The following is a 13,690-nucleotide window of genomic DNA, read 5'->3' as shown; positions in this document are numbered from 1 at the left end:
GACCACCAGGGCGATCAGGATGAGCGGCGTGAAAGGCACGAACTAAATCGGCCGCATGCACATCAGAGGCGACCACCCAGGAATTATCCTCCTGACCATATCCCTTCCACTTGACCAGGTACTGAAGCCTCCGCCTGGAGAGACGAGAATCTAAGATCTTCTCCACCACGTACTCCAACTCGCCCTCAACCAACACCGGAGCAGGAGGCTCAGCAGAAGGAACCACAGGCACAACGTACCGCCGCAACAAGGACCTATGAAATACGTTGTGGATGGCAAACGACACCGGAAGATCCAAGCGAAAGGATACAGGATTAATGATTTCCAATATCTTGTAAGGACCAATGAAGCGAGGCTTAAATTTGGGAGAGGAGACCTTCATAGGAACAAATCGAGAAGACAGCCATACCAAATCCCCAACGCGAAGTCGGGGACCCACACCGCGGCGGCGGTTGGCAAAACGCTGAGCCTTCTCCTGTGACAACTTCAAGTTGTCCACCACATGCCCCCAGATCCGCTGCAACCTATCCACCACGAAATCCACCCCAGGACAGTCAGAAGGCTCCACATGTCCCGAGGAAAAACGAGGATGGAAACCAGAGTTGCAGAAAAATGGCGAAACCAAGGTGGCGGAACTAGCCCGATTATTAAGGGCAAATTCAGCCAACGGCAAGAAGGTCACCCAATCATCCTGATCAGAAGAGACAAAACACCTCAAATAAGCCTCCAGAGTCTGATTAGTTCGCTCCGTTTGTCCGTTAGTCTGGGGATGGAAAGCGGATGAAAACGACAACTCAATGCCCATCCTACCACAAAAGGATCGCCAGAACCTGGAAACAAACTGGGATCCTCTGTCCGACACAATATTCTCAGGAATGCCGTGCAAACGAACCACGTTCTGGAAGAACACAGGAACCAGATCAGAAGAAGAGGGCAGCTTAGGCAAAGGAACCAAATGGACCATCTTGGAGAAACGATCACATATCACCCAGATGACAGACATGCCCTGAGACACCGGAAGATCAGAAATGAAATCCATAGAGATGTGTGTCCAAGGTCTCTTCGGGACAGGCAAGGGCAAGAGCAACCCGCTGGCACGAGAGCAGCAAGGCTTAGCTCGAGCACAAGTACCACAGGACTGTACAAATAACCGCACATCCCTTGACAAGGAAGGCCACCAAAAGGACCTGGCCACCAGATCTCTGGTGCCAAAAATTCCCGGGTGCCCTGCCAACACCGAGGAATGAACCTCGGAAATGACTCTGCTGGTCCATCTAGCAGGCACAAACAATCTGTCAGGTGGACAAGAGTCAGGCCTACCAGCCTGAAATCTCTGCAACACACGTCGCAGATCTGGAGAAATAGCAGACACGATAACTCCTTCCTTAAGAATACCCACAGGTTCAGCGACTCCAGGAGCATCAGGCACAAAGCTCCTAGACAGAGCGTCGGCCTTCACATTCTTAGACCCTGGCAAATACGAGACCACAAAGTCAAAACGGGAGAAAAACAATGACCAGCGGGCCTGTCTAGGATTCAGGCGTTTAGCAGACTCGAGATACATCAGATTTTTGTGATCAGTCAAGACCACCACACGATGCTTAGCACCCTCGAGCCAATGATGCCACTCCTCAAATGCCCACTTCATGGCCAACAACTCCCGATTGCCCACATCATAATTTCGCTCTGCCGGCGAAAACTTCCTAGAGAAAAAGGCACAAGGTCTCATAGTAGAACAACCAGGGCCTCTCTGTGACAAAACGGCCCCTGCCCCAATCTCCGAAGCATCCACTTCAACCTGAAAGGGAAGTGAGACATCAGGCTGGCACAAAACAGGCGCTGAAGTAAACCGGCGCTTCAACTCCTGGAAAGCCTCCACGGCAGCAGGAGCCCAGTTAGCTACATCAGAGCCTTTCTTGGTCATATCCGTCAGCGGTTTAACAACACTAGAGAAATTTGCGATAAAACGACGGTAGAAGTTAGCAAAACCCAAGAACTTCTGAAGACTCTTAACTGACGAGGGTTGAGTCCAATCATGAATAGCTCGGACCTTGACTGGATCCATCTCCACAGCAGAAGGGGAAAAAATGAACCCCAAAAAGGGAACCTTCTGTACACCAAAGAGACACTTTGAGCCTTTTACAAACAAAGAATTTTCACGCAGAATCTCAAAAACCATCCTGACCTGCTCCACATGCGAGTCCCAATCATCAGAAAAAACCAGAATATCATCCAGATAAACAATCAAAAATTTATCCAGATACTTCCGGAAAATGTCATGCATGAAGGACTGAAAAACTGAAGGTGCATTAGAGAGACCGAATGGCATCACCAAGTACTCAAAATGACCTTCGGGCGTATTGAATGCGGTTTTCCATTCATCGCCCTGCCTAATGCGCACAAGGTTGTACGCACCACGAAGGTCTATCTTGGTGAACCACTTGGCACCTTTAATCCGGGCAAACAAATCTGACAACAGCGGCAAAGGATACTGAAATTTGACAGTGATCTTATTTAAAAGCCGATAGTCAATACAAGGCCTCAAAGATCCGTCCTTTTTGGCCACAAAAAAGAATCCCGCACCAAGAGGGGAAGAAGAAGGATGGATATGCCCCTTCTCAAGAGACTCCTTAATATATGAACGCATCGCGGTATGTTCAGGTACCGACAGATTAAACAGTCTCCCCTTAGGAAACTTACTGCCAGGAATCAAATCTATTGCACAGTCACATTCCCTATGAGGAGGCAGTGCACTGGACTTAGACTCGCTGAAGACATCCTGATAATCAGACAAATACGCCGGAACTTCCGAAGGCGTAGAAGAAGCAATAGACAAGGGCAGGGAATCTCCATGAATTCCATGGCAGCCCCAACTTGACACTGACATAGCCTTCCAGTCCAAGACTGGATTATGGGTCTGTAACCATGGCAACCCCAAAACAACCAAATCATGCATTTTATGCAGAACAAGAAAACGTATTACCTCCCGATGTTCGGGAGTCATGCACATGGTAACCTGTGTCCAAAACTGCGGTTTATTTTTTGCCAATGGCGTAGAATCAATACCCCTAAGAGGGATAGGATTTTCCAATGGCTCAAGAACAAATCCGCAGCGCTTGGCAAATGACAGATCCATAAGGCTCAGGGCAGCACCCGAGTCCACAAACGCCATGACAGGATACGATGACAGTGAGCAAATCAAAGTTACAGATAGAATAAATTTAGGTTGCAAATTACCAATGGCGACCGGACTAACAACCTTAGTAAGACGTTTAGAGCATGCTGAGATAACATGTGTAGAATCACCACAGTAGTAACACAAGCCATTCTGGCGTCTATGAATTTTCCGCTCATTTCTAGTCAGGATTCTATCACATTGCATTAAATCAGGTGTCTGTTCAGACAACACCATGAGGGAATTAGCGGTTTTGCGCTCCCGCAACCGCCGGTCGATTTGAATAGCCAGGGCCATAGAATCATTCAGACCTGTGGGAATGGGAAAACCCACCATCACATTCTTAATGGCTTCAGAAAGGCCATTTCTAAAATTAGCAGCCAATGCACACTCGTTCCACTGGGTCAGCACGGACCATTTCCGAAATTTTTGGCAATACACTTCAGCCTCGTCCTGGCCCTGAGACATAGCCAGCAAGGCCTTTTCTGCCTGAATCTCAAGATTAGGTTCCTCATAAAGCAAACCGAGCGCCAGAAAAAACGCATCAATGTCAGCCAATGCCGGATCTCCTGGCGCCAGCGAGAAGGCCCAATCCTGAGGGTCGCCCCGTAAAAAAGAAATAACAATTTTTACTTGCTGAGCGGAGTCTCCAGATGAACAGGGTTTCAGGGACAAAAACAATTTACAATTATTCCTGAAATTTCTAAATTTAAATCGGTCTCCGGAAAACGGTTCAGGAATCGGTATCTTAGGTTCTGACATAGGACTTCTGATAACATAATCTTGTATGCCCTGCACACGAGCAGCAAGCTGGTCCACACTTGTAATCAAGGTCTGGACATTCATGTCTGCAGCAAACACAAGCCACTCAGAGGTAAAGGGGAAAAGAAAAAAAAAAATGAGAAAGAGAAAAAAAAACTCAGAACTTTCTTTCTTATAATCCCGCTTCTGCAATGCATTTAACATTTAATACTGGCCTGGCAAACTGTTATGACCCCAATGGCGAGGGTCTCAGAGAAACAAGTAAGTCTGCGACGTACAAAAATCCAGCTCATAGGGCAGTGGTAACTGGGTTGACCATATATCTACTCCTAACGCCAACACTAGCAGTAGCCGGGGAACATGCCTACGTTGGTCGCTAGATGTCTCGCGCCAGCCGGAGGACTAACTACCCCTAGAAGAGGAAAACAAAGACCTCTCTTGCCTCCAGAGAATACCCCAAAAGTAGGATAGTAGCCCCCCACAAATAATAACGGTGAGGTAAGAGGAAATGACAAACACAGAGATGAACTAGAGTTTAGCAAAGAGAGGCCCACTTTACTAATAGCAGAATGTAGTAAGATAACTTATATGGTCAACAAAAACCCTATCAAAATCCACGCTGGAGATTCAAGAACCCCCGAACCGTCTAACGGCCCGGGGGGAGAACACCAGCCACCCTAGAGCTTCCAGCAAGGTCAGGAAACAAATAATATGCAAGCTGGACAAAAATGCAAACAAAAACAAATAGCAAAAAGCAAGAAAGCAGACTTAGCTTAATCAAGCAGGAACCAGGATCAGTAGGCAAGAGCACTACAGATTAGCTCTGATATCAACGTTGCCAGGCATGGAACTGAAGGTCCAGGGAGCTTATATAGCAACACCCCTGACCTAATGACCCAGGTGAGCATACAAGGGATGAATGACATACCCAGAGTCAAATCACTAGTAGCCACTAGAGGGAGCCAAAAGGTAAATTCACAACAGATTCCCTAGCAACCAGGCAACCACAACATGTACTTATGCTGGCTAATAGCTGTAAATCATTCAGCTGAGGCGATGAAAACTAAATCTCTGAGCACTAAAAAATACTCGAAGGTCACCCGAGCGTGCTCGGGAAATCTCGAGTAATGAGTATATTCGCTCATCACTAATTCTTACCTTACGGCATCCCCCGCAACCTTCTGGTGGCTTTCCCGATGCACACGATGCGGCCAGCAGCTCCTGTTCCCAGTAATGCAAGACAATGACCTGTGATGACGTAGCGGTCTCCCGAGAAGGCTGCGGGGCATGCCGGAAGGTAAAAATATCACGATTTTTTATTTTTGTAATTATTTTTAATGTTGTGTATGCATTTTCGCAGCAGAAAAATTTGGCAAAGACGCATACACAACAGGAGCACATAGCCTCGATGGATCCGTCAAAAAAACGGACCCAGTACATCCCTTTTTTTACAATCTGCACAGGATCCGTCTTTTCAAAATTTTGACGGGTTGTGACTGATTGTAAAAAACGGAAGTGTGAAAGAGGCCCAAGAGGGATAATGTTTGGGTGTTTTTTTAATTAAAAAAACCCATTAAAAGTCTGTCAGTGTGCTGTGTTATTAAATTGGCTGTTGGTTACTATTGAGTATTTGTTTTTTATGGTGAGGTCAGTATAACATTACTAAGTCAGAGTTTGTGTTTAAGAGCTTAAAAGGGGTTGGATACAGTCCTAGGAGACCTCAAAGTGTTTCACATGTCTATTCAATTCAGTTTGACGCTTTGTTGTATTGTAATTTACTTTGAATTGGCAAATTTAAATTTTAAAAGATTCAATCATCTCTAATATACAGTATTTGATTACCAATTCTGTTGTATATGCTCAGTTTATTACACAGGGTGTTACATAGTATTTCTTTTATATTGTAGCAACTTTTGGATAAATACATTGGCAGTGTCAAAATATTAACCGTCACCTTTAACCCTTCATGCCGCAGCAATTTTTTGTTTCTGTTTTTCGCTCCCCTTCTTCCCAGAGCCATAACTTTTTTATTTTTCTGTCATTATGGCCATGTGAGGGCTTGTTTTTTGTGGGACGAGTTGTACTTTTGAACGACTTCATTGGTTTTACCATATCGTGCACTTGAAAATGGGAAAAAAATTCCAAGTGCGTTGAAATTGCAAAAAAAGTGCAATCCCACAACTTTTTTGGGGATTTTTTTTACCATGTTCACCAACATGTTAAAACTGACCGGCCATAATGATTCTCCAGATCATTACAAGTTTGTAGATACCAAACATGTCAAGGTTGTTTTTTATATAAAAAAAAAATTGTGTAATTTTCAGAGAACAGTAGCGTCTCATTTTTCCTTGATCTGGGGCTGGGTGAGGGCTTATTTTTTGCGTGCCGAACTGACGTTTTTAATGATACCATTTTGGTGCAGATAAGTTCTTTTGATTGCCCCTTATTGCATTTTAATGCAATGTTGCGGCAATGAAAAAAACATAATTCAGGCGTTTTGACTTTTTTTTCGCTATGCTATTTGCTGGATTAATTATTTTTATAGCTTGAAAGATCGGGTGATTCTGAACGCGGAAATACTTAATATGTGTATTTTTTATTTTTTTATTGTTTTATTTTGAATGAGGTGAATGGGGTGAATCATCTGTATGTAGCAGAAATGCTCACTTGCTTTTAGCGTCGACCGCTGAGCAGCATTCATAGCAATATGGCAATGACAACCACAGGGGTCTCCTGCAGATCCCGGGTTGTCATGCCAACCCATTGGAGACCCACGGTCATGTGACACGGGCGCCGAGGGCAGGATTAGTGATGCTCTTCCAGCACGATCACATTAAATGCTGCTGTCAGAGATTAACAGCGGGATTTAACGCCTTATCAGCCGTGGGTGGATCGCGATTCCATCCGCGGCTGTTAGGGGCTCATATCAGCTGTTCAAAACATCTCACATGTTCCTGGAAAGATGTGGGCTCCGACATGCGCATATCGTGAAGGGGTTAACACATTGGTTTTCCTGTGACATCAATGAGGAAAAAGTTGTAATCCACATGAAAAACCCATGATTGCCATTTTTACACATAATGCCAAAATTATGATTTTACCTACATGTTTTTAGAAATTTTCTTTCCAAAATAACCAACACCATATTATTTATGGGACCGAATACTAAAGACATTATAAACCCATGGCACAAGCTTAAATGGTTGACCTCAATAAAGTTCCATATTTAAACCTGTATTTCCGAATGTTTCTAGTGTAAAGCCTATTAGCTAGAAGTCACTTTATTATGTTAGGGAAATGTATGGTCAGCATTTATATATATACAGTATATGACAATCATCTTTTCTTTGGGAAGCAATTAGGGGTAATAGAGCAGAGAAGCAAAAAATAAATTTAATTTCTCAGCACTTGTATAGACAGCATTTACCTTGAATTAAGGGGCTTCCATCATTACATTCACAAAATCACGACTGTGTCTCTATTCACTCCAGGCTAAGGAGTAATGGCTCTCCTTGTGGTGAGCGGCATGTCTGACATACCAGTGTAAGAAGACTTATAGGTCTTGTAATGTTTCTCTAGAAAACTAAACATACAAATATCCACATTACCCAGCCAAAACTGGAGGGACCCAGCCTGCACCCTCTAGTGCCACCTGTTGGAAGTAATAATCATAAAAGTCAATATTGGCCCTGTAACGAGCCTTGCCATATGATTTAAAATAAAAGCCAAACCATAATCTCAATTTGTGGACACGACTATTCATTCCTTTCAGCAGGACCAGGATGCAATAAAACAGTAGTCAAATTTCATGCCATCCTCTCTGTTGCTTACATTAGTGCTAGTTCTGTAAAGCTATCTCTTCTGGCAATAGGTGCACAATATATATAAATTATGCAGCAAGTTATATCTCAAACTCAGACTGCCCAGAATTTCATCATGTATTTAAAGGGGTTAATCTGTAGGCCAAGCTTAGCTCTGTTCATCTTAGGAGTTGTGATATTCCAACAAGTTTCAGGACCCGGTCATTCTACTTGTCTTGTGGATTCTGGAGGTCGGAGCCTTATGATCCACACATTGATGGGCCATTCTAATGAAAGGTGGCCAATGCCATTAATAATGTATAACAGACAGCCCCTTTAAATATTGTCATTCACATAAAAAGTATACAAAAAAGAAACCTGCAAAGAAAATTATATACTAGTCGTATGAAATACATCATAGTTATGATGATAACAGAAAAAAGGGGCCTTTATAGAGAACAAAAGGATCATATTTTCCCAAAATAGGTAAATTTGAAAAAGTATGGGTGCAGAAGGCAGTAAGGAATCTATGAACAGTAAAAGTATGGTGTAGTTCCTTTCAGGATCATGCATATATAGTAACAGCAAAAATACAAGTCATGCAATGTTTATAACATAAGTGTTGCCCACAGGCAAGCGGAATCTTGTAGGGCACCATGAACAAGAGTAAGCATGGTGGTGCGGAGAATATCCTGCAAACGTGGTTTCTTGGGAGTACTTAAAGAGTTTGCTGGAGAACGCCAAGGAACCATTCATAAATCAGGTCACGACGCAATGTAGATTCACAATAGCTGGGCGTGTAGGAGCTAGGTAAGGTGTGAGTGAATGTGAACTTACAACAGTACTTGTTTCAGGCCCCCGGCTTTTGCCGCCGGCAGTGAAGGATTGGAGGTAAACGGAGGCTTTATAGAAAGTAAGTCACACAGAGAGATATAAGAGTCACTAACTGGATAATCGAGGATTAGCAGATTAATGTACAGCAGTGTAACAGAGCAGCAGCTCATTCCTCTCACTCTCCCTAGTTAAATGTGTTCATACACCATTTCTCAAAATTTTCATTAACACTTTAGGATCAGGTATAAAAACTTAGCTAAGAGGTAATGGAGCAGTCTTTTCCCATCACATCTGCAAATTTAAAATGTGTTCTATGAGTGATCTTTTTGTCTGCAGTTTTTTGAGATTGTAATCTGTCAGTACATTGGTTTCCTAAATGGGTATATTCTGCAAGGTGACCAGTCATGGTGTCCCTAGGAATAAGTGAACACAACATCTTTTTCAGGTGAAATCCATCTGAAAAAGCACTTAAAGATAAAGATTTCTCAAAAGAATGAATATATGAACTGCAATGTCAGAACGTGTATGCACTGTGTGCAGAATTATTAGGCAAGTTGTATTTTAGAGGATTATTTTTATTATTGATCAACAACTATGTTCTCTATCAACCCAAAAGACTCATAAATATCAAAGCTTAATATTTTTGGAAGTTGGAGTGAGTTTTTTTTAGATTTGGCTATCTTAGGAGGATATCTGTTTTTGCAGGTAACTATTACTGTGCAGAATTATTAGGCAACTGTTCCGCGAGGTGGACTGTTCTCCCTCCCTGTAGATCTCACATTTTATGAGGGACCACAGGTCCTCTATGGGGTTCAGATCAGGTGAACAAGGGGGCCATGTCATTTTTTTTTCTTCTTTGAGACCTTTACTGGCCAGCCACGCTGTTCAGTTGTTGGAGGCATGTGATGGAGCATTGTCCTGCATGAAAATCATGTTTTTCTTCAACGATACTGACTTCTTCCTGTATTCACCGCCAACCTCTAATATATCAATTAAAATTTAATTTATTCAATAATTCTAAAAATACAAATATTAAATACCCAATTTGTGAATTAACATCACCACCAACTTGAAATACAGAGGCACCCAGGGGAGGTGCCTGTCCCTATATATAGCCTATCTCACCCTGCCTGACAGCGGAGGTTGGCACCCTATATCCTGCGCTCTGGCGCCCCCACTCGGCGACAGCTCTCCCTGTCTGCCCTATTGAGCCCAACAGTGGCAGGGGAGTGAAAAAAGGATGCCTGAAGGGTGAGAAAGATAGTTGTAAAAAGATATGCTGTTCGTCTTTGAGTACTCTAAGAAGCTAGCTAGAGCTGGTCATATCCATTCTATCCGAGTTTTGCAACAAAGTTTGGCCTTTTTGGCTTTGTGTGATTTATTTACTCCTGATGAACCTCAGCAGAGGGGAAACGCGTTGAGTGGTTTTGTTGCACTATCGTGGTCTGCAGTGTGCATATTTCATCACACTATTACTATATATAGATAAGTGGATATGCTGTTCGTTTGTATACCTTATGCGTGTGGTTTTTGAGCTGGTTGGCTATGTATCAATTCTAATATGAGGCCACAAAAGATATATTGCTAACTGCTTACATCACTTAATGGGCCTATTGTTTTACATTATATCCACATTAGTATCTACATCTGAGCTTTTTCTATAAGGAATGTATTTGGTTTGGTTTGGTGTACCTTAAACATCTCATATGTATAATTTGGTGTACCATAAACATCTTATATGTATAATAGGAATAAGATAAAGACAAGATATTTCTCTTACTATCTTTTCCTTTTCATCCATCTATAGACAACAGGTCTTTATCTTGAGATTATCCGTTTAAGTTACTGTGGATTGTTTATACAGCAGTTAGGTATTCATGCAAGAAGATTTATTAATACAACAAGCAATTATACTTACATATATTAACATAAGCAGAGGTCTACATAATAAACTATAGCTAGCTTAGTGATATGACCAGCTCTAGCTAGCTTCTTAAGGTACCTTCACACTAAACGACTTTGCAGCGATAACGATAGCGATCCGTGACGTTGCAGCGTCCTGGATAGCGATATCGTTGTGGTTGACACGCAGCAGCGATCTGGATCCTGCTGTGATATCGCTGGTCGTTGATTAAAGTTCAGAACCTTATTTGGTCGTCAGATCGGCGTGTATCGTCGTGTTTGAAAGCAAAAGCAACGATGCCAGCGATGTTTTACAGTGGTAACCAGGGTAAATATCGGGTTACTAAGCAGGGCCGCGCTTAGTGACCCGATGTTTACCCTGGTTACCATTGTAAATGTAAAAAAAACAAACAGTACATACTCACCTTCTGCTGTCTGTCACACGTCCCTCGCCGTCTGCTTCCCGCACTGACTGACTGCCCATAAAGCCTTTGAAAAGTCAGTCTTAAGATATTTCTTGGCCCAGTCTTGACATTTTATCTTATGTTTCTTGTTCAAAGATGGTCGTTTTTCAGCCTTCCTTACCTTGGCCATGTCCCTGAGTATTGCACACCTTGTGCTTTTTGATACTCCAGTAACGTTGCAGCTCTGAAACATGGCAAAACTGGTGGCAAATGGCATCTTGGCAGCTTCACGCTTGATTTTCCTCAATTCATGAGCAGTTATTTTGCGCCTTTTTTGCCCAACACGCTTCTTCGACCCTGTTGGCTATTAGCCATGAAAAGCTTGATTGTTCGGTGATCAAGCTTCAAGAGTTTGGCAATTTCAAGACTGCTGCATCCCTCTGCAAGACATCTCACAATTTTGGACTTTTCAGAGCCTGTCAAATCTCTCTTCTGACCCATTTTGCCAAAGGAAAGGAAATTGCCTAATAATTAAGCACACCTTATATAGGATGTTGATGTCATTAGACAACGCCCCTCCTCATTACAGAGATGCAAATCACCTGATTTACTTAATTGGTAGTTTGCTCTCAAGCCTGAACAGCTTGGAGTAGGACAACATGTATAAAAAGTATCAAGTGATCAAAAATACAACTTGCCTAATAATTCTGCACGCAGTGTATGTTCAGTCCTTTTCAGCTCATCTTAAAAGTTTCAAGCTTCAAAACTCACAAAGAAGTAACCTGACCATTCTTCGAGGCTTCTGCTTGGAAGCTGACCAATACTGTGTACATAATGTAAATACATAAAAAAAAGCCAGTGACAAAACCAGCATGTTCCTAACATGTCTTCCTCTCGTGAAACAGAGAAGCCAGCATCAAAAAGATGTAGTGTGCACATGCCCTTATTGTGCTTATAGGGGTTATTAATTAGGTTTCCACAGAACAGTGGATGGACAACCGATGCTAGAGCCACAGTGTCAGAGAGTGAACCAGTCCCAAAGGGTAAAACCATCTGAAACACTTATGACATGCCGAAATACGTGCCGTAAAAATCGGATAGATGCTGTTTTCCCTATAACAATTCCATTTTCACCCAAAAGAAAAAAGACTAAACTCTCTCAATTATTGTCTAGGTGAGTTAATAAAGCAACCAAGTGTTTCTTTGTCCCAAAAACTCTAATGAAGATAGCTTCATGCATTCATGTCCAGCTACCATGTTATCTGCTCTTTTCTTGAGTCCCACACAGAATTCAGAAGACCCCAAATCTAGATAGATCCCAGAGATAATAATCACCCAATGCAAAATTAATCCTTAACTTATCATCTTACAATGCTACGTGCCAGGAAAATATATGTGAGCAACTGTCAGACACGGACAAGCATTTCTGTGCCCAGATGGCTGTGGAATGCAGAAGATGGCATTGCGGACCACCAGTGCTGTGTAATGCACAGAGAGAGACCAATAGCAGAGATCTATCATAGTGGTTTGATATTTGCTTGCCATGACTTTTACTCCAAATCTTATCTTTTTGGTAAGAATAAGAAGAGTCCTGCAAAACAAGGGGTAAAAGTAAGAAGAGCAGGGCTCCCTCTCTGTAAGAGATGCATGGTTGGCCTCTTTACCACAGACACCTAATGGTCCACAAGTCGAATTCGAACACCAAGATAAACAATGGCATAGATAAAGCTCAAAGCGTGTGAAACTGTACTGCAGGGAACATAATTTTGTAAAGACAACTATAGAAAGTAATTTTTTTTCTTTTGAACTAAAACATGATTAGAATTCATAAGCAATGCTGCATCTGAGGCAGTAATCTACGGGGGCCTCCTTGAGGAGCTCTTTATGACATTAGATCTGAATCACATTTATTAAAATGTCTCATGCTTCCTGAAGAATGGTACAAATCCAATTTAAGTAGCTAAGTACTTTGTAGCATCCACAAATATAAGCTCCCTATGACAGCACATAGGAGTCACTGTGCCTTGAAGGTTTCATGATAAAGGAGGAAGGGTTTTCTTTTATTTGCAGTGAACGTTATGTGCAGGAAATCTATAAGAGAACTCCACCTACGTAAAAGATTGCACAGCACTCACTGAAATCAGTGGACTTAAAGGGGTTTTCCAGAATTAAAAAATATGCTTTTATATGTACAGAAATAGAAAAAGTAAACCCATTGTCATGTACTTACATTATGGACTTCTGGCCTTTTTAATGCTACTGATCCTGGAGGCCCTCAGACATTCTTGTTTACCCCCTACAAGGGATTACGAGACATGCATTTGATGTCGCTTCATGCAATGGTGATTGGCTGGACTGATCACATAATATCTCATATATCCAATGAGTAAAAATGACCGGTGTAGTGTAGTTGTAATGGACAATAATTTATTTTTCGATTCTAGACATATTAAATTTAATTGATATGCCTTATTCATATTTAGCTCTAAAAAATGAAAGCAGTTCCCCAGTGCTAAAATACTGAAGACCTATCACTGTGATAATCAATTTCAATTTGGTACAACGCCAAACATTTTTTAGTGGCCATTGTTGGGAACTGCAGCACAATCGCTATGTTGTACTATTACATCTAGATGCTGACCAAGAAGCAATTGTCACCCGCTTTCTTTTTCCCATTTTGTAATCTGATGTGTATGGAACAAATGACACTAAACCTGGTGCAAATTGTTATAAACATGGCACAGATCAGATTAGACACTACTTTGTAATAAAATACTCCAAAATTAGGCCAAAATATATAGTTAAATTGGTTT

This window comes from Ranitomeya variabilis, chromosome 4 (genome assembly GCF_051348905.1).
Source record: "Ranitomeya variabilis isolate aRanVar5 chromosome 4, aRanVar5.hap1, whole genome shotgun sequence".
Classification (NCBI taxonomy): domain Eukaryota; kingdom Metazoa; phylum Chordata; class Amphibia; order Anura; family Dendrobatidae; genus Ranitomeya; species Ranitomeya variabilis.
This window is presented reverse-complemented; position numbering follows the sequence as displayed.